We start from the raw sequence: 19,846 nt of genomic DNA on the forward strand, positions 1-19,846 counted from the left end.
GGGGAGATGAATCACCAATGCCCTACAGGATACCACTCCACTCATCCGAGTAGCCTTGCCATCTCATTTAAAGAACTGGTGTGCAGAGGCAGCAGTGCCATGAAAAGCCACTTGCTGAAGCCAGGGCTCCCTGTCATGGATGACACATAAATTATACCGCAAGAGACCAGGACTGAGTGGGTTGTTTTTAAGACAGAACAGCTCTTAATCTAATATTTATTTAATATTTAGGTTCCTTATACTGACTTACTGAGATGCATCTGCCCTGGTTCTGTGCAGGACAGAGTTAATTTTTACATTAGTCTTGAGGAGGCAGAGCCTGGAGCCATGTGGTCGTGGCTAGGAAGTTATTCTTTATCATCTCACATCAATTGCTGAGGCAGAGGTAAGGGACTCCCCCTTCTAGGAGGAAGGGTGTGGTTTTTCCAGTTGAACTAAGTGTGGCAGGGTAGGGAATCCATCCACCATTGTTCAGCGTCTGGAGCTCAGTGAGCATTTTGGCATGTGAATCACCCCCTTTTTTTGTATACTTTTGTTATTAATATTGTTTTCATTACCGCTAGTTTTCTTATCTCATTGGTGTTTACAGTAAATTTTTCTTATCTCAACCTGTGATCTCTGCCTTCTGTGTTTCCCCTTCAGGGGAGCAGGGGAGCAGTTCGTGGTCTTTCCAGTGGAAGTACTAAACTGGGGAATACCACTCCTAAACCACAACAGCATCCTATTCAGAGAAGATCTGTAAACCTGCACAACCAGCCTCCTCTCTCCTCACACTTTACAACCCTAATTCCCATCACCTGGGATTCCAAAACAAGAAATGTATCTAGTTTTGAAGTTTGTGGAGGCTCAGCTTCTCTCCTCCACATCTTCTCCCATGACACTCACATCTTCCGTACATTTTCCCATAACAGAAGCTTGGGTGTTTCAGAGGTTCAGGCGTAATTTCCCCCACATGGTCAGAAGCAAAGTCAAAGTAAAGCAATGAGACACTGAGCGTTTTGAGGAACTTGCTGTTCCCTCCCTTCCACCCAAAAATCTGTTAGTAAAAGAAGGAACATAGTGAATTTTGAATGCAGAATCATCCTGTGGGCTCTTGATGAGGACTTTTTAGCTCTTAGAGCCCAGGCACACACTACTGAACTGTAGCTGTGAACAGTACATTCTGCTCAATCTAACACAGACACTTAGCAAAAAGGATAACATGTACGTCTGTAACTCCTTCTACTCTGGTGTATTCTGAGGTATTTTGAAATGTAAACTTCGATATCACTGAATGCAACCTTTTCCACTTGCTTTGAGACAGCAGCTCAGTACGAAAGAGTTCAGAGCATGGCAGAGAAGGGTTCTGCATAGAGTTCAGAACGAGGACAGAGGAGCACTGAGATAGGGAGGTGATAAAGGTGCAGAAACGGCCAGAACAGAAAAACAAATAATTGCTGTTAAAAGTATGGTGATGTTTAAGTAAAAAATTTCAGTTTTACATCCAGGCTGAAAGCAAGTATCTGAAGACTTTCTGCCTCCAATACCTTATTGGATATATACATGGAAGCTGGCTTCACTCTGACTTCTGGCAGATGCATTTTTCAAGCCTCAGTAATAGCATAGTCCTCAATTCCAAAATGTCAAAATCTATGATCAGAACAGGGTTTGACCTTAGGTTGACCAAAATCCAAGAGGTACATCAGGATTTGTTTAAACTATCCACATACCAAAGTTTACTTGTGTGACTGTTTTACAACTGCTGACAGCTTTGACTAAATCAATCCCCGCTGTATCAGTGTAGCTCATGGCTTTTCAGTTCAGAAGACATGATGCTGAAATCCTGTAAATGCATCAGCAGAAGCTGCTTCAGGTTCAGTGCTGCATTAGACTGGATATAACTTGCTCTGTAATCCACTTAAGTGGGACATGCTTCCTCAAAGAAGCATGTTTACCTACTGGATTCCATAAGGAATTGATACAAGCTAGCAACACTTAATGGCAATAACTACTGTTTAACGGAGCCTTAATTCTGCTCACTGGGGACAAAATGCTTCTATTAAGGAAATTTTACTAAGACCTGCCAATGCATAATGTTTACTCAAGACCTTGGCGGGCTTACGTAAGTTAAGCATCTTCCTAATTGGGACAAACAGTTGCTCCAGGTGTAACATTCAAGTTGTGCTAAGATTATACAACTTACATTAAAGTAGATAAGGATCTCAGGTGACCCACAGCTGCCAAGCAGCTCTCAGAAATGAACTCTAATACAATCTTTACACCACTAGTGCCCCTTCTACTTCCCTAAAATCAGTAGCAGCTCAGACATTGGCTCCAACAGGAGAAAGCTAAGCTTTTATTGTCCTCTATTTAATTCCTGCTTCCTTTTGAGACAGAAGGGTTTCTGAGAAGGTTTCAGTAAGTGTATGTTACGATAATAATGCCATCAACGTTGCTGGGAGGTTTTTTTCTTTCGGCACAGCTGTGAAGCTGAGCATGTATCCCAAATTCTCTGTCAAGCCATTTGTGGTGGGGGATCTCTCACCCAGCTGGAAGACTGTCAGTGGAAACAGCAATGATGATCTGGAGTGTGATGCCCTATCTTAAGAATCCCAAGGGGAGCATAGAGGAAATACAAGTGTAATTACGATACCTTCAATATACCCAAGAAAGTAGGTTTGGGTGTGGGGGAACATTAACAAACTAGTACACAGCTAGCTCTGATCCAAATACAATGTTCCACTGTTTGCTTTTCCACTGTATTTTCTGCACTAATTCACAACCACTGTAACATCAATACAAGCTTCCATATGCTTCATTTACTGACAGTAATTAATTTCAGCCTCTCCCCACATTTGCATACACGTTCATTTTATCTGACAAGTAAGTCATGAAAAAAGTCCATTCTCACAAAAAGAGTACAGGGCAGCTATCAGAGGCTGCTTTTCTTCTTAGGAAAGAAAATCTAATTGGTGCATCTGCTGAGCCATGATGCCTTTCTCACCCTCCAACCTTCCCTTTGCACTCCCTGCCCCAGCTCACATCTGTTGCTTCTCCCAGGTCTCCCCCTACACAAGAAAATGGTTTTTAATAAAATGCTTTCTTCCAGATGAAAAAATGAATAACTGGCTAGAGGAACGTCTGGGCACCTATCTCCCTGTCAAAACAGTGAATCCATTAATGATCATGAGGAGAGGAATAAATACTTTAAGAGGCTTAGCAAATCACTCAGAGAAGCACAGATTCTACCCTCCTGCTCCCTCTTGCTCACTGACAGTTTAACCCACAGCAGCAGAGCCAGGAAATTAAAAACAAAAAATAAAAGGAAATATCAGGTAATTGATCCCACTTTAAAATACCTTTTTTTAGAAAGAAAAATATTTTTTCTCTGAAATCCACTCTTTGTTCACTTGCTCTCATGCCTTCTACAAGCTGCTGCTCTGTTATTATTCTATGCCTGTATTATTTATGGTCTATTCTCTAAGTCAGTACCCTTTTATTAAATTTGCTAACTGTATTTTTAATTTTCCAGTATGTCTCAGTATTGAGGTAGATGAGTAAAGTAACCATAGTTCAGAACACCAGTGATGCTGACAGAAGATCACATAACTAAGTCAGCAGTTGAAATCCAAACAATGTTACTAACAGAGCTGAAGTTACCTGATCAAAGCTCATCTTCACAAAAAAGCCAATGTGGAACTTGTATATCATAAAAAATTGACAAGGAAATAAAGACAAAAAAAAAAAAGGGAAAAAAATATGTATTTTAAAAACTGTTAACCCAATTTTCACTATATCATCAAGCACTGTTGCTCCATGTAGAATCATACAGGTAGAAAATACAGGCCTGAAAAGTCCAAAGAAGACACAATTTCCTGTCAACAGATGAGACACCTAGCTAAAAACATAATAAATAATTTAACTTGTAATTATCACAAAGAGCAGAGAAACACCGACTTATTGACATACAGGTTTTGCTGCCATTGCAAATGAGTGAGGAAACAGACATGCACATGAAGAAGGGTCTTCAGTTCCCAATCCGCTGTACTGACAGGAAGCAAATCGATTCCCCACCTCCTATCAGGTTTGCGAGTGTCCCTTTCTTTGGGGGAAGACATGGTATTGCTTAGATTGTTTTTATACACACTATTTTTCACTTGCTTCATCTTTATATACTAGCAGATCTTTGCCTTTTTCACTCTGATGACCTTTTGAAGTTTCACTGCCATCTTGCAAGAGTAAAGCCTTATCTCCCCTCCACAAGCCACATCCAGATTTCTTCTCACACTAAACAATGTGCCCAGATGTAACAGCAAACAGCTATGTCTATGCCAAGCTAACTGCTCTTCTTAAAACATCTGAAAATCAATTAATTCAGCTGAAGAGTCATTCTCATCACCAAACAGATAAGAAAACCAAGCACAGAGTGCCTTCAATCAAATTTTCCCACGTATTGCTTACTTTAGATGCTTTGTTTTAGAGCTGTTCAATATAAGGCATCTAGGACTCAATTTTCACAGCATTCTCAATGTACTAAAAAGAAGAAATAAAGCCATGCAAGAACCAAAGATCAAACCCAAACTTAATATCCAAAGTCACTGACTACTTCTAGTCTGAGGTCTGACAGCAAGTCTGTGAAGAAACTAGGAACAAATTTCAAGACTGCTGAAGCCCTCATTAATGACTTATCTACCAAAAACACCCATTTTCTTGAGGCTCCCACAATTTCCTGCACTCTGCTCAACGATTTTAATTAACAACGTCTATTTAATTAATCAACGTCTATGGGATTTAACCTGTAGAAATGACATTGTAGGTGTCAATTTATTCTCCAATTCATATTTATGAAGAAACAGAATTCATCAGTCAAGGGTTCAAGATATCCATCTTCTCACAAGTGCAGCAGTAGGGAAGGGAGAATCAGAACTTAAGTAGCTGTTCATCCAAAAAAACCAGAGCATAAGGATTAAACATGCCCAGTTGAGCCACATGCAAAGAAATACAAAGCCAGTTTTGTAGCACATGATAGTTGAGAAAATTTATGCCCCTTTTCTTGGGGCCATCACACAGAATAGCTGACCCATGTGCACTCATCTGCCCTTTTTCTGCTGCTAGATGTACAAGATGAAAATGCTTTTATCTGACCAGTTTTTAGCTTCACAGTCCAGTATTAAGGAAAATGTACTTCTTGTCTGTAGAGCAAATGGTGATAATGCAAGGACTAAAGGCAGGAGCTGACTTAAAACAGAATTCCCTGACCCTTCCCAGAAAATACACATCAAGAAAAGGCTGAACCATGATGACAAAATCACCACAATTTTCCTACTTAGTCAAATCAGACCATTAGTCATAGACTCTCATAACTGGATCTTCTTGCCATCTTAAAGTTTTTTATAGAACCTACTATACTGCAATAGCAGACCATGTTGGTAAGTCATGTTAAGCAGCTGCTAGTGTGGATTTATCCCAGATATGCAGAATCAAAAGGTGACCTTTGCAATACAAGAGAAGAAAATGGCTATTGGATAAATGGGACAATAGCTATTGCAAAAGCTCTCAAAATTTTCCTTATTCCTTGTCTCCCAGAAAGGAGACAATGGTCCCTTTCACTTCTATTTTCTTCACCTTTTCTCTGCCCTCCCACCCTATCTCAGTTTCGCCTCCTCTACCCGTTCTTTATTTTCTCTCCCTCACCCTCTATCATAAAGCAATTGCCCTTGTTTTTGTCCTTTATTTACTTTCCAGCAGGCAAACAGCAGCAGTGGTGCCTGGTTCGCAGGCTGCAACTCCACTCCCTCACTTCATTTCCCTCCCAGCTCAGGCTCAGCAGTTCCGCCTCAGTGCTGCTCTCCCGAGACTCCCACAGCAAGGAGCAGCCTCAGCTCTCACCTCTCAAGCCTCAGTAGGTTAAGGGAGAGCACGAAAGGGAGGTGAGCGGCCACTGGAAGGGGAGAATCATGTCATATCCACTGCAGTCAGCCATTTTGAAGGTCATAGAGAATCCTCCCCTCTGCCTGCCAACTTGGAGGTGTCAGTGGTGTTGCAAAGTGAAAGTCTCTGAGTGAGGGAGCGATATGCCCTGCAAGCCACTACTTCCTTAAAATAGGAGCAAGGTAATGAGTAAGCTCAGCAAGGAGAAAAAAAATAAGGTTAGAGGAACAGTCAGGCTCTCAGCCAGCACCATGCTGACAATGAGACATGGGAACAGCAGACCAACCACACGCTAAATTTCTCACCTAAGTGCCTTATACCCCTAAAGAAACAGCATGATAAGAGAGAAGGCCCTGTCAGCTCAGGTCTTCCCCCTCTCAGAGCCTTTATCCCATTAGGGAGAAAAGAACTGAGCACTCTCGTTACATGGATGCACACACTGTACAGCCAACACACAACTGGCTGTGTCCATGGTGGCAGTGCACACTCAGCCACCTTTCCTATTTTCTGACATCACCAAGACACACAGCTATAAGCCAGGCATTGCACAAACTAAAAACAAAGACAGTCCTTGCTCCAAAGAACATGTAACCAAAATAAAAAGTAGGACACTGCAGAAATACACAGAGAGGATAGTGCATACCAGATTGATGTATTTTCTGTACAGTGGTTTGTTTTCCCTTCATTATTTCATCCTCATTATGGACAGTAATCAACTGGAATAACAACAAAACTCACTGGCAACATGATTACTTCCTCTACTCATAGATCTACCCTTAAAATGATCCTCCCTTGCAAATGGCTTACACGGCTCCTTCATGTAGCATACCTACTGTTGTCAGGTATATCCCTACTCTCTCTCAGGTAATCTCTGATGCTAATTTGTTGTGTTCTCTCTTGGCTTCACTCACAACTGCTGGTGCTCAATACATTGATGGGGGGGATTTGCAGGAAACAGTCAAGTATGTCTTAAGCTGAAGGCCAGAAACACAACATGCCCAAACAGAATCACTGATTCTACTAGAAACTGTGCCCAAAGTGACCCATCCACAGCTCCAAACCAACAGTAGAACCAGTGCTGGGATACATAAGCTCAGTCTCAGCTGCATCTTTACTGTCCATGCTGTCTCTGACGCAGTATAACAGGTTCTATGCCCCACTGAAACTTTCACATCTCATCACTTCGCAAACTTCAGAAGAATGTTTTGGAGCACACAAGGTGTAAGCTATAATCTAAACCTCAGTGATTTCTCACACATAGCAGAACAAGTCCCAAATTATTAACTCCTAAAACTCTCGCTGATTTCTAGCAAATTTCTGACATGAAGTAACTCAAACATTCTCCTGAATCATCATCATCATCATCTTTTCTTAGAGTTTCTTACCCAGCTGCTGACCAAAAATGCATTGCTACTCAGCACAAATACCTGAAAAGTTCCCAACAGCAAACTCATATCCAGCTAAGCTCATACCCAGCATGAGTTTCAACTAGTTGAGCAGCTCTCCAGGCAAAAACTTTGTTCCCAAATTCAGCACTGGAATCACTTTATCCTAAAGAAATTGTCACAGGAAAGAGATAAAAATGCAAAAAAACAGGAGAGAAACAAACTAACAGGGGCAGCCAGAGCTTGCAAATTATCGTGGACAAAGAAAGGATAGTCTCAAACAAGGAGTAATTCAACCATGACGAACACCTTTTCTCCTAATCAGACAAGAACACCCTTGACTGGGGAGAAGGCACACAGCCAAAAGCAACTCACAGGTAGCAGAAGGTTAAGACACAAAACCAGCCAAAACAGCTGCAGATATTTGAACTTTTTTCGCCAAGTTCATTACATATTATAGAACAACGGCCTTCGCAGAATTACGGATCGCCTCTCCATCACTTTCAAACAGTGTGAATTCCCTTCACACATATCACTAACTTGTCAAAAGAAGTTATCTCCAAAATGCAAGTCTCGAGTACTTGGACTATGTTCTTACATACTGGTTGGGTAAAATCACAAAACTAGTGAATTCAGATAATTTTTTATTATCGAAATCAGTGGAGCTAAGATTTTACTCCTAGCACCTTTACAAGTTTCTTACTATCCTGCCTATTATCACCTCCCAAAATTCTGTGCGACTTACTCCACCTTCTTTTTTATCTGTCTATAACTGACATAAACTGTATTTCCTTCTCCTTTCACTGTTTCATAACACTGACAAGCATCAGCAGAGCTCTGTGGGCTCCTCACACTAGAACAGAAATGAAACATTCAGGGTTGTGTTCCAGTGGCAGAACCGCAGATACAATTGAACTCAATACATCAAGAAGAGTTATAAATAAAGACTGACATATGTTGACAGAGATGCAGATAATTGGATTTGCAGAACCTGTACCTGACCCATGGCAGATGCTAAATAAATTTTTATCAAGAATTCACCAACATTTCCTGGACATTAAAAACAAAAGGATGGGGAAAATGTGTCATTTATCACACTTTTAGGCCCCTATCCTGTCAGGCTAGGCATGAGTCAAAGTGGAACAAAAAGATGGTCGTTTCTCCAGAGAGCTTAGTCTCTCAGTAATGTTTTTGGGACACATGGCCTGTTTCTGATGATAGGCACAAAAAGATTGATCAATCTCCCTGAGACCCATAAAGAGTGCTAACAGAAAGCAACCTAAGTCTTCCTATCACTACAGAGAAAATGGAAAGTCAAAGGAGTGAGCAGTTCCTGCCCATAGGGAGAAGAAAGAATGAAGAGACAGGGATGAGCCCTGCAAAAACAGCCCACTTCTCTCATGGCTGCCAAACACACTACATCAAATGACAGGGAACACAAGACTGCTGGCAAGGGCCACTGTTGTGGCAGTATCTCACTTAGTCTCCCCACATGCACTGAATTCTGCCCCAGCAGTGGCAGCCTGGCTCTCCCAGGCACTGCCAGGGGGCACAGAGCTGATATGCTGCCTCCCAGCACCCCCTGGCCCACAGAGTTCTCACACTCGCTAAAGACTTGGTCCTACTTTACGGCCACAAATACAGGAGCCCTTCCGGACACAGACAACCCTCCATACATAGTCATGAGTTTCACACTCATGCAATGCAATCATTAAGTATGTGCCAATTAGATAATGTGATGTTAAAAGCAAGAATTCACCTAGATGAGCAATATAAAGGACAAATAGGCTGAAGGGTCTGATTTACAGAAAAATTCATCAGCATTTGTGTCAAGCAATAATTTAAATTTTCCAAGCCAAGTCTTCATCTTTATGTTCTCAATGAAATGAATGACACTGATTTACACAGTGGAGTCTTTGGTCCATGGCTTTGATTATCAATAGCAGTTGATCCTACATTGCCCTACGCTAAACTACAGATGAAAGAGGTGGTCTATTGTTCACCCAAGATCCTACAGAGATACAAATCACTGACACTGCTTAAAATCAAGCCATTCAACTGCCTCTGGTGCATTTGTTCTTTCACACTCAACACCATTTAGGTGACAGTAAATGGATCTATGAAACAAAGGCCTTCTTGATTCACTCCTTGCACCTCCCTAAACTGAGAAGTAAAACCGCAGATGTAGCCAGAGTTGTGTTCCTGTAAATGCTCTCTTGAGGAGAACAGGCCCTTGTGGTTCTCCCCTCTTTCTCCTTGCAGCATGCTAAATTGATCCAGAAAGCAGTTCATCTGAAAACAAAAAACCTACCAACAGTTTGTTTTAAACAAACACTTGCAGCCAGATCCCCCATCTCCATTGGCATGCAAGTGTCTCAAACCACAAAAGGCAGGGAAATCAAAATTGAAAATTGATCCTTCTGTGGCCACATAGACAAGAAGAGTGATTTCCTAGCTGTGATTTTAAATAACTCTTTCTTCCCTCCCCTCTCTCTCCTCCCCATACACATTCACATTTCTTCCCTTGTATTCTCCATCTTTTGTCAAACAGGAACAAAGACTTCCACCATCTCGCTCTCTTTCCCCAGCCTTCTCATCAATATGCTATTATCAAACAAGGCTTTAGCTCCTTGTCTTGCTTTAAATCAATAAGAAGCTGGGCAGAGACACTGCATGGCAGTGGAAGGAAACACCAGCACAGTCCCACTACAGTCAGCAGTGCATTTTCTTCAGGAATTGCATTTAGAACTAGAAAGTACATTCAACTCAAAAATAGAGCAAAGGAAATAGGAAATAGTCAAAACTCAGTTTTGACTCATACCAATTTTACATTTTTGGGCAGCGTGCATTGTTCCTCTTCTGCCTGCTAACAAGCTCAAGTTACAGCTCTTACTTCACACACCTTCCCCGGCATAGATGACACCTCCATGCTCTATATCCCAGTACCCTGCTGTACTGGAGAGCACTGACCTGCATGGGTTCTGTTGGAGGGGCAGTAAAAGAAACCACCTGACTTCCCACACAGTGAAGTACAAAGCAGGCCACAGGGCTTCTCATATTCCTTTCCAATCTTCACCTGTCCCTGTCACAGTTATACAAGATAGCTAAGATTCTGTATTCTTATCAGACCAGGAAACACACACACACTCTGGCAGCGAGCAATAAGCTGAACAGAGAATTTTCCTGTTCCAGACCACCACAGAGGAAAAATTAAGCTGCAACAGAATTAGGGGAACCTTGACATGACAGTCTGTCCATCATCAGGACAATTACCATGAACAAACTTATCTGTTCCATCATCATTCCCAGTCAACAAAAACAAATTACAAGCATCCTTAAAATTAGGAAAGACTATGTGTTGTTATTACCTTTTAACAGAGCAAAATTATTCAGGGGACAAAACTGTGAGTCAAAGAGAAGGCCTTTAAAGATAGTGGATGTATCAGCAGGACAACACTCATGTGACTCAGGAGAGAATACATCTCCTGAGGAGATACCACCAATCACTACACAGTGCTAGAGAGCATCATGGTGTTACAGGAAGGATTGCGCATTTCTGTTTAAGCATGAAGGTCCTCAAGCATTTGCAATGAACAAAAGCTTCTTTTCCCTCTGTACTGCTACAGTGCACAGTATGTTCTTTCCACTTGGTGGTGACATGGTCTTTCAGGTATGAAAAGATGAATCCTGCATAAATGCCTTGTAAAACACTTTGGAGCTATGTGTGCCATAGAGGAAAATCTTGAATTCTTGCTTTAAAATATACAGTTAATTTGATATGTTTACCTGGGACAAGGAGATACAAAGGGGCATAAGACCTTGGGGAAAACATACACTTATCTCACCCAGTGATTCAAAGTTAAATCACCAGAACAGTAATGAGTTTAAAACCTTACTCCACCCCTGTAATGAAGAAATACCATGACCTTTTCTAATCTCTTGCATTTTCCCCACAACTTCACAGCTACCTGTGGTGCCAAAGTTAGGGTTCTTCCTCTAAAGTTGCCCCTATCTCCTGCATTCACTCTCCCCTTCTCTTTCCTGTGTGGCTAGCACAAGGCAGGGACTTCCCTTTTCTCTTCTGGCAGCATATGGCAACAGAAATGCCCCATAAACCTTTCAGAAGCAGCTGTACTAACTTCTGTGTTTAGCAGCTATATTAATCACAAGGGCAAATCAGGACTCAGGAACCAAAGACTTTTGTTACATGGTGAATTAACAGGTAAAGAAAGTAAAACCAGAAGAACTTACCTGATAAATCTCAGTACATTAAAAAAAAATACAAGCTGAAAAAAAAGTCAGGCAATATTTACCAATGGTGAACTACAGAATGGTGTCCTCAGTTAATGGCATGCATCCTTCTCACTGAGGACTTTGGTGCCATTTCAGCAACTCCACCAACAGTCATAATCAAGCACACCCTCATGCCAGGCCAGGACTGCTGCCTTGACAACTACTGATGGCCTTCATGAAAGCTGTCTGCATCCACGCTGACACCTAGGACGCTCTTGGGAAGAGACACTGAGGTCTGCTCATAAAAGTGTTTTCTTGCAGAGCAAGCAAGTTTTGTCTCAAAAACAGCACTAAGCTCACATGTAGGAGAGTTAGAATGTATTCAGAAATGAGAAATGGCTCTCCCCAAAATACACTGTAAGGAACAGTCAGCTGTGGGTAGAATGTATGAATTTGATTGGGTGGAGGATCAGCTAGACCAAATCCTTCTGGATCTGCAATAACAGGAATATAACTCTATGATAACAACCCAGAGTATGCAGCTCAGCACACAAACACCCGCAGATTAATAAGCAGTGGGCATCCAACATCTCCAGAAATACTAAACTGGGACCAGTATGCATGACCCAGCCTATGCAGGAGAGTAGAAATAGAAGGTCCAAGCTGCAATAGGAATCCCAGACTAACAGAAGCCAAAGAACAAGACAGCAAAGAGCAACCAAAGACTGTAAACAACATGCATAAAATTTATGATCAACCTGACACATTCAGAAGGACAAAAATGGTAAGAGAACCCCAAATTTCACATTACAACTCCCAAAAAGCAAATCATGGAATCCTAGAATGGTTTTTTGGGTGGGAAGGGACCTTAAGGATCATCTAGTTCCAACCACCCTGCCATGGGCAGGGACAGCTTCTACCAGACTAGGTTGTTCAAAGCCCCATCCAACCTGGCCTTGAACACTTCCAGTGATGGAGCATGCTCAGCTTCTCTGGGCATCCTCTTCCAGTGTCTCATCACCCTTAAAATAAAGAATTTCTTCCCAATATGTGATCTAAACTCACCTACTTTCAGTTTGAAAGCCCTTCCCCCTTGTCCTTTTACCCTTGTAAAAGTTTCTCTTCGGCTTCCTTGTAGGTCCTCTTCAGGTACTGGAAGATGTTAATATGGTCACCCTGGATCCTTCCCTTCTCCAGGTTGAACAATCTCAGCTCTCTCAGCCTTTCCTCATAGAAGAGGTGTTCCAGCCCTCTAATCGTTTTTGTGGCCTCCTCTGGATTTGTTCGAATAGGTCCATGTTCTTCCAGTGCTGGGGACCCCAGATCTGGATGCAGTACTCCAGATGGGGTCTCACCAGAGCAGAGGAGGAGAACCATCTCCCTCAGTCTGCTGGTCACTCTGCTTTTGATGCAGCCAAGGATACATTTCATAATGTAGGGGAAGAAAGCTGTTGTCTAAAGAAGAAGGACTGAAAGGAGCCAAACACCTAAACGGTTCCTTTGTTTCATACAATTTTAATTTTTTTAATTTCTCTTTTGTGAAGCCCAAACAAGGTATCCCCCTGTTGCACTGAAAGAAAAACTGATTCAGATGCCTTTGTGTGTGATGGGGTGTATGCTACCAAGAAAGGATGTGTCTACATCTTTCCTGCTGAACAAGGATCTATCAAATGAGTCAGATGAAAGAGGGTGTCCAAAGGCCCAGAAACCAGATGCAGAAAGATAAAAGACCCAGAATTCGTCACTCACCTCCCTGAGTCTCCAAGCCTCATGGGAAAGCAAGAAGAAAAAAAGGGGCCAGTAACCATGGGTAACCGCTCTCAGGTTAATCTCAGATGGGGAGGGGAAAACGCTCCTCAAGATTAATAGCTAAAGTACGCAAGGATTAAAGATTAGGAGCAGAATCCTGTTTGCTAGGATTAAAAGGGCTGCGTTCACATGAAAACCTCAACCAGTGAATTGCCTCCAGCGAAACAGTGGGTTTTATTATTATAATTATTATTTTATTCTCCTCCAACAAATGAAAAACATCAGCAGGAGGGCAGCAAAATCCATCAAAGGTTTAGAAAATAAAATCTCTGAGGAAAGGTTAAGGGAATGCAGTCAAGATAGAAATCAGATATTAAAAACAAAAATCAGCCCATGTTATTAGTAGCACAGCAGATTATAAAGAAGAAGAGATTTAAAAAAAATAAAATTAACTTCACTTCCCAGAATCCATGTCATGTAGTCTATTTCTTTTCCCTTGGCTTTGCTGGAAGCAGGTGAGCTGTGAGAATGGCAAAACTCACCCTGTCTGCACATGAGGAAGTACAGTTTGAACATCCGATGGCTGGTATTTTCTGGAGTGCTAACTGAGAGCTTCCTTTTGACATTCACTCTTAGTTGCTTGTCAATGACACATGATTAAGGTACCTACCTGAAGTGTATAGGAGGGAACATTAAAAAAAAGGGACTATGCTCTATCAGATGGGGTTAAGAGAGAGGGGAGAGACATTAATCCAAAGTATCAAAGCAGGCATTCAAAACTTTAGTTAAGCAGCTCGACTGAAATAATTTTCAGCTATTGAACTGGGAACAAACCTGGGTCCACCACAACAAAACTGTCTGAACTAGACTCTACCTCACTTGACTAGATTCTTGTACAAGCAAGAATATGCAGACTGGATTAGGTCAACAGAACTGCAAGCCAGCATATCACCCATCAGCACACGAGGTCAGCAAGGGAAAGCAAGGCCACAACACTGACCTCTAAGCAAGGACCACACTACCAAGTGACATGCTACTGCAAAAGGTACTCCTCCCTTGCAGTCTAGTGCCACAGGCCCTCCACCTAACCAGATCCCCTTTGCAGTCCTGTATCAAAAGTGCCTTGTCATGAGACTTGGCATCAGTCTTCTCAAGCACTGAAGGAGAACTGGGAAATCTGATTACTACAGCACATTTGGCCTTTCAGATTCACAAGTGCTGCAAAATTGCCATATCAATGCACAAAAGAACTTCCTAACAAGAAAGCCCAGGAAGCTGTTGGTAATAGTGCCGTTCCCAACAAAGCCATAGAGAGACAAGGGTCGTAACAGGAATGAAAATGAAGCAGGTATTCTTAAACACATATGTGCTTGGCTATTTGCAAGGGACTTTATTGGCAATACAGACTAGGATAGTCCTCAGCCTGCCTTAACAGAGAGCTGCAAAGCCATCTGTGTACCTGCCCCTCAAACCACATGCACCAGCATAGAGATAAAACTGGCTCCACCTTTTACCCGGCAAGATCTTCTCTTTCTGTTGCAGGGTATTTGGAAATTTTATTAAACTGCATGTGTAAAAAAAATAATAATTTACAAAGCCAACCCTTGCTTTGTCTGATGTCAGATGGTGTCACTGCCAGACTTCTGAGCACCACTGGCATAGGATTCCCAAGGGAGCAAAGCTCAGGAGTCTGGGGCACCATCCAGGCTGAGAAATCACACTGTTTTCCATCATTTATTCCCCTGAATGAACCCTGGTCCTCTGGGGCTCCCAAGGCCAGTACAGCAGCAGGTGGAGATCAGGTTGATTCACAGTGAAAAAGTGCAAGCACAGCACAGGCAGACTGAATGTGTACATGTAGATAGAACATCATTAACATACTGGAAGCACCGCTGCCTCCTCCCACCTTGTCTGCATCTACATCTCTCCTCCTTTTAACCTGCTATTCTTGGAAACTAGATGACTCACCTTCCCAATGAAATGAAGTCTAGCTGGCTTTGGGCCCTGACCCTTTTTTGTACAGAAAAGGCCAGGAGTTGGAATTTGCTTGAACCTTTCCCTCTGCACTTGAGTAAGCCAGCCATGTCTGCGCAGGACGATAACAATGCCACTTGCCTAGCACTAGCATTTATGTGTGAGCAAGGAATGCTAATACTGAGGTTTAGAGGGCCTGTGTATCAGATTCACAGTCTACTTGCTTGCTTTCCACTGAATAACAAGACACTCAAAGGTAAGAGAAAGCCTAGGAGGGAGCAAAGTGAAGAGGAACCTATAGTGAAATAAAGTAGAAAGAAAAAGCCAGAGTGATGCACACATAAATGACTAAGGCACACAAAAGCCCCTCCCAGTATTAATCTATGGGAACTCCTCAAAAAACTCTAAAAAAACCCCTCAAAAACTCTAATTCTGGATACCACAACTTAGAGAGTAAGAAAGAAAAAATACTGGGAAAGATCAGGAAATCAAAGGAATAAAGAATTAATAAGTATTAAGAATCAGCTAGCTTAAAAACAAGCAAAACAAAAAATCAAACAGTGAAGTTGAGGAGATATGATGGATGTGTGTATTTTCAGAACACAGGACCACCTTTCTGATGCAGGCTGAATATTCACTCTTGGAAACTAATAGCTTCCAAGATGAAGAACATCAACTACTGGTGGTGGATCTTCAACAGGGAATATGAGGTTTAATACAGAGATGCATTAGAGCTGTGTTCCACAGGCAGAAGGGCCATATCACAGCTTAGATTAAACTGAAAAACTGGAGCTTGAAAGTGGTGTGAATGGTATTATGTTTGCAGTTAATAACACAAGCACACACTGCTACAATGCCTTCACTCACTGGCTTAAAGATGCTTATCCCCACCAAAGCCTATGCATTGCCATTGCCCACTGGCACAACAGTGACAGACAAAGCACCAGCACATCAGAGGGCAGCAGCAGAGGTACATTCACTGGCAAAGGTACATAAGTCCTAATATAGCCTTGTGCTATAGAAACGCACAAATTTTACTGTGAATGGGGAGCTGCCCTGTTCACTATAATCACATCATTTGGCAAGAGCAAGGCTGCTAGGAAAATGAGAATCAGCTCCTGAAAAAGAATAAACAAAGCATTAAAAAAAAACCCTACAAAAATCAAATCAAACAAACAAAAATCCAACAAAACCAACACCCCACCTCTGTTCAACTGAAATCATCTGAAGAAAAAAAGCCATAGACAGCAGAGCCCAATGTGTTTGGCTGAGAAGTTTTTTACAGCAAGGTTTGGCCTCTCACTCCCACCATGTAATTGCATGCAATTGCACTTTCAAATGGATCTTTTCGGAGAAAATCAACAGTGGCTTTGCTTTCAATCTAGTGGAAAATGAAGTCCTGCAAATGTGTTACATAAAGCTGCAGCAAAAAGAGCGATGTGCACACAGACACATGCTCTCAGGTTGACGTTGGTGGGCTTAAGTACTCAACTCTGCCAGGCCCTCTCCACATTTCCCAGCTCTCACATCACACACTGAATTTCCTGTAACTAACAATGCCAGTCAGATACTGGGGCAACAACAAGCCTCCACAGGCTGAGTCCGACTGCTTACATCAGTCCTGTCTCTCGTGTCCAAGAACTGCCATCTCCAAGGCTCAACAAAGCTGCAAGGCCCAAGCAAGGCCCTCAGCCATGGAATACACAGTCTAATGAGGCAAAGGACTATCCCAAAACTTACCACTGATTACATCCCACAGAATTATGTCCCACTGTCACCTTCACTGAACATCAACATATGCCCAAATGTCTACAAGGGCTATTTCCCAAGCCTGCAGGGATCAGTACCAGGATCAGTGTATCTGCTGGTCTCCACTTCTACAGAAATCCTGTCCCACTAGTGCTTTGTCATTCAAAAGCAATAGACAGAAGATCTTGAATATTTTATGTCATTGACAGCATAGAGAATACTGTAGAAAATCATCCCTAAAACAGTTAATACAAATATTCAACCTCAGAAAAACTTTAGGGGGGGGACTATTGAAAGCAAAAATATCATTAAATGTCTATATATGACTTCACGCAGAGAGGGCTGAAGGCTGCATCATTATCAGAGGTCAACGACGTGGGAGTACAAAGGTAGCACAGTGAGACTCCACACATCCTGTCACCCCAAGGTGTTACTGCATGTTACCCTCTCCCCCAAGCCCTCATGCCAACACACATAGATATACAGCGCCAGCCCCAGCATCCATTTCAGACAAAGGCCAAGCAGAAATATAACTTCAGGTATCTTGCTCAGGGAAAATCAGAGGGATGGAAAGTAGAAGTTAAAGCTAGGATTCAAATAATCTCAAACTAGCTCAGATACCACTGTACTGTGAACACAGAAAAAAGGAAAAGGTTAATTCTCATTGCACATTCCAGCAGGAAGAATTTTTAACTAACTTAATTTTTCAGTGTTTTGAACCAAGGAAAACAAGAGACAAACCTGGAACTAGTAACTCTAAAACAAGTTAAGATGAAGACAGATATGAACAATCCTTCTTGTTTTAGAAACACTGGAGCACAGCTTTCAAAACTTTCACCTGGGTAACTGAGTAGGTTACTCTGCAACACATCCAACTGCACATTTCAATAAGTATGTAGCTCAAGCTTCCCAGCACACCTATTCCAAACATGCCAAAACATCCCAGGCCACAGAACACCTTCAAAATCTTACAGTAAACTACTTCCAAAAACTTGAAGCTTTTCACTGTAATATGGAAGATCAGTGGAGATTCAGGACACCCCCAAACCCTCCACCCCTCTCACACAGATAATATATTAAAGAGAAGCCTCCAATAATCTTCTGAAACAAACCATGCCCATTTCCACAGTGGAAGGTGATCAAAAAAACCCACAGACTGACAATCTGACCAGAAGAAATTGAATTTTCTCTCCTCAAATCTGGCCACTGCTTTAATCCTGACATCGTGAAGGGGATGGGAAATCAGTCATCTGGCATAATGCAGTAACAATGGGAGTGCTGAGAGGCTTGGTGCAGCCTGCAGGCTATCTCTAACTGAATCTAATCTGCACTGCTCCAGAGAAAGATGGAAAAATTATCACTCAGAAGACTATTTGAACAAAGGTGGAAAACATTCCCTGTCCTTTCTAGACAACTGGTCCAGTAAAGCTCCTTTAGAGGATCAAGCTGACTGCAAAGCACTAGAAACCATTTTCACTTCTTGGTGCTGACACAGGTCTCCACAAATTGCAAAGCACCCACAGGCAGCAATGCCTGTCCACTGGTTATTCCTGCTGCAGCATAGAAGACAAAATAATTCAATACAGTGGAGTAAATGCAAAAGAAGTTTCTAGAGGCAGCAAATATTGTAGTTTTTGCTAAGGAAGTAAAGATTAAATAAAAAAACTAAAAAAAAAAAGAAAGCAACAGCAATTACCCCATCATACGTGACAGCTGTTCCAATGCCACCTAACACAGTGAGTTAAGACTTCACAGAAACAGCAGGGAGAAGAATTCTGGATCTTCTCCAAAAGTATGAACCTCTGCCACCCACACATCAGAGGAAGCACCACGGCTTTTTCTTTTTTTTTTTTCTTTCTTTTTTTAGCTCTGCAAGAGACTTCAGACTTGATACCTATAGCCTAGCTTTTCTGACAGCCCCCACTAGAGGACTTCTCTTCCCAGGAGCCACTAAATACACCATTAGTCAGATTATAAAGTAATAGTGTTTCAAAGGAAACCCTCTCCTTTCACCTGAGCCTCCTGCAGGTGGAAATGGTAGCAAAACAAATAGCAATACACCCTACACATGCATTTATCCTGCCCTGAACACAAAAGGCTTTAGTCCATTAATTGACACACACCCTGCATTTTGTGTGATTTACTAAAACCAGAGAGAAGTTGCCACTATATAATGAACAAGGCATGAGCCTCTTCCGGAGCAGCAGAAAAAGTGGAAAGAGTGCCAGGCCTCTCAGACAGCAACAGCTCTCCCTGGCACGCGATTGTCCAGATTTCTGATCCATTCCTGCCCCCTCCCCTTGCCCTCCTCCTGATGCCCACAGAAGCCTATTTCTTTTCAGCCTTGCTGCTAGAGGAGCACTGCCATGCTCCAGCCCCTGGTGCCTTGCTGTCAGGCTCTTAAACCCCAGCAATCTGAAACAAGGGAGCCCAAACAATACGGGCCTTAGGGAATAGCTGACAGCTTTTATCTCCGAAGCCACACCACCTCCTGAATCCTGTGCACAAGTGAGATAACATCCTCCTGCATCTGAAGGGTGCCCCTTTTAATTTTATGGCTAAATATCCTCAAAAACATTATTCAGATAAGTCATTTTAAGATAAATTAATTTAAAACACAATTTATGGCCATAGACTGAACCACTACATCACTAGGCACACAGGGAAGCAATATTCCATCCTGTGCCCCTCCTAAAGACACAGCAACACACTTGACATGGTAACACGCTTCTCAGCACACCGAGCACAGCTCTTTCTAGAATTAAATGGCATAGATCTGTGATTAAGTATCTAATGCATCATCATGGACTGAAGACTAAATTTGTATCCCAGACAGTGATAAAGCC

General features: G+C 42.1%; 1 protein-coding gene across 17 annotated transcripts in view; it reads right to left on the minus strand.

Moving 5' to 3' along the window:
* The window catches only part of NRXN3 (neurexin 3), a 1,012,014-nt gene that overhangs the window by 817,425 nt on the left and 174,743 nt on the right, over positions 1 to 19,846 (minus strand). The window contains exon 1 of one of the 17 annotated variants that reach the window (XM_027638383.1): positions 5,869 to 5,929. The exons of the other annotated variants lie outside the window; for them this stretch is intronic. The gene's annotated coding sequence lies outside the window, so the exon portion shown is untranslated. Of the gene's footprint in view, positions 1 to 5,868; positions 5,930 to 19,846 lie in introns of those variants that run through there. 17 annotated transcript variants of the gene reach the window in all.

This window comes from Corapipo altera, unplaced genomic scaffold (genome assembly GCF_003945725.1).
Source record: "Corapipo altera isolate COAL_440 unplaced genomic scaffold, ASM394572v1 23, whole genome shotgun sequence".
NCBI lineage: Eukaryota > Metazoa > Chordata > Aves > Passeriformes > Pipridae > Corapipo > Corapipo altera.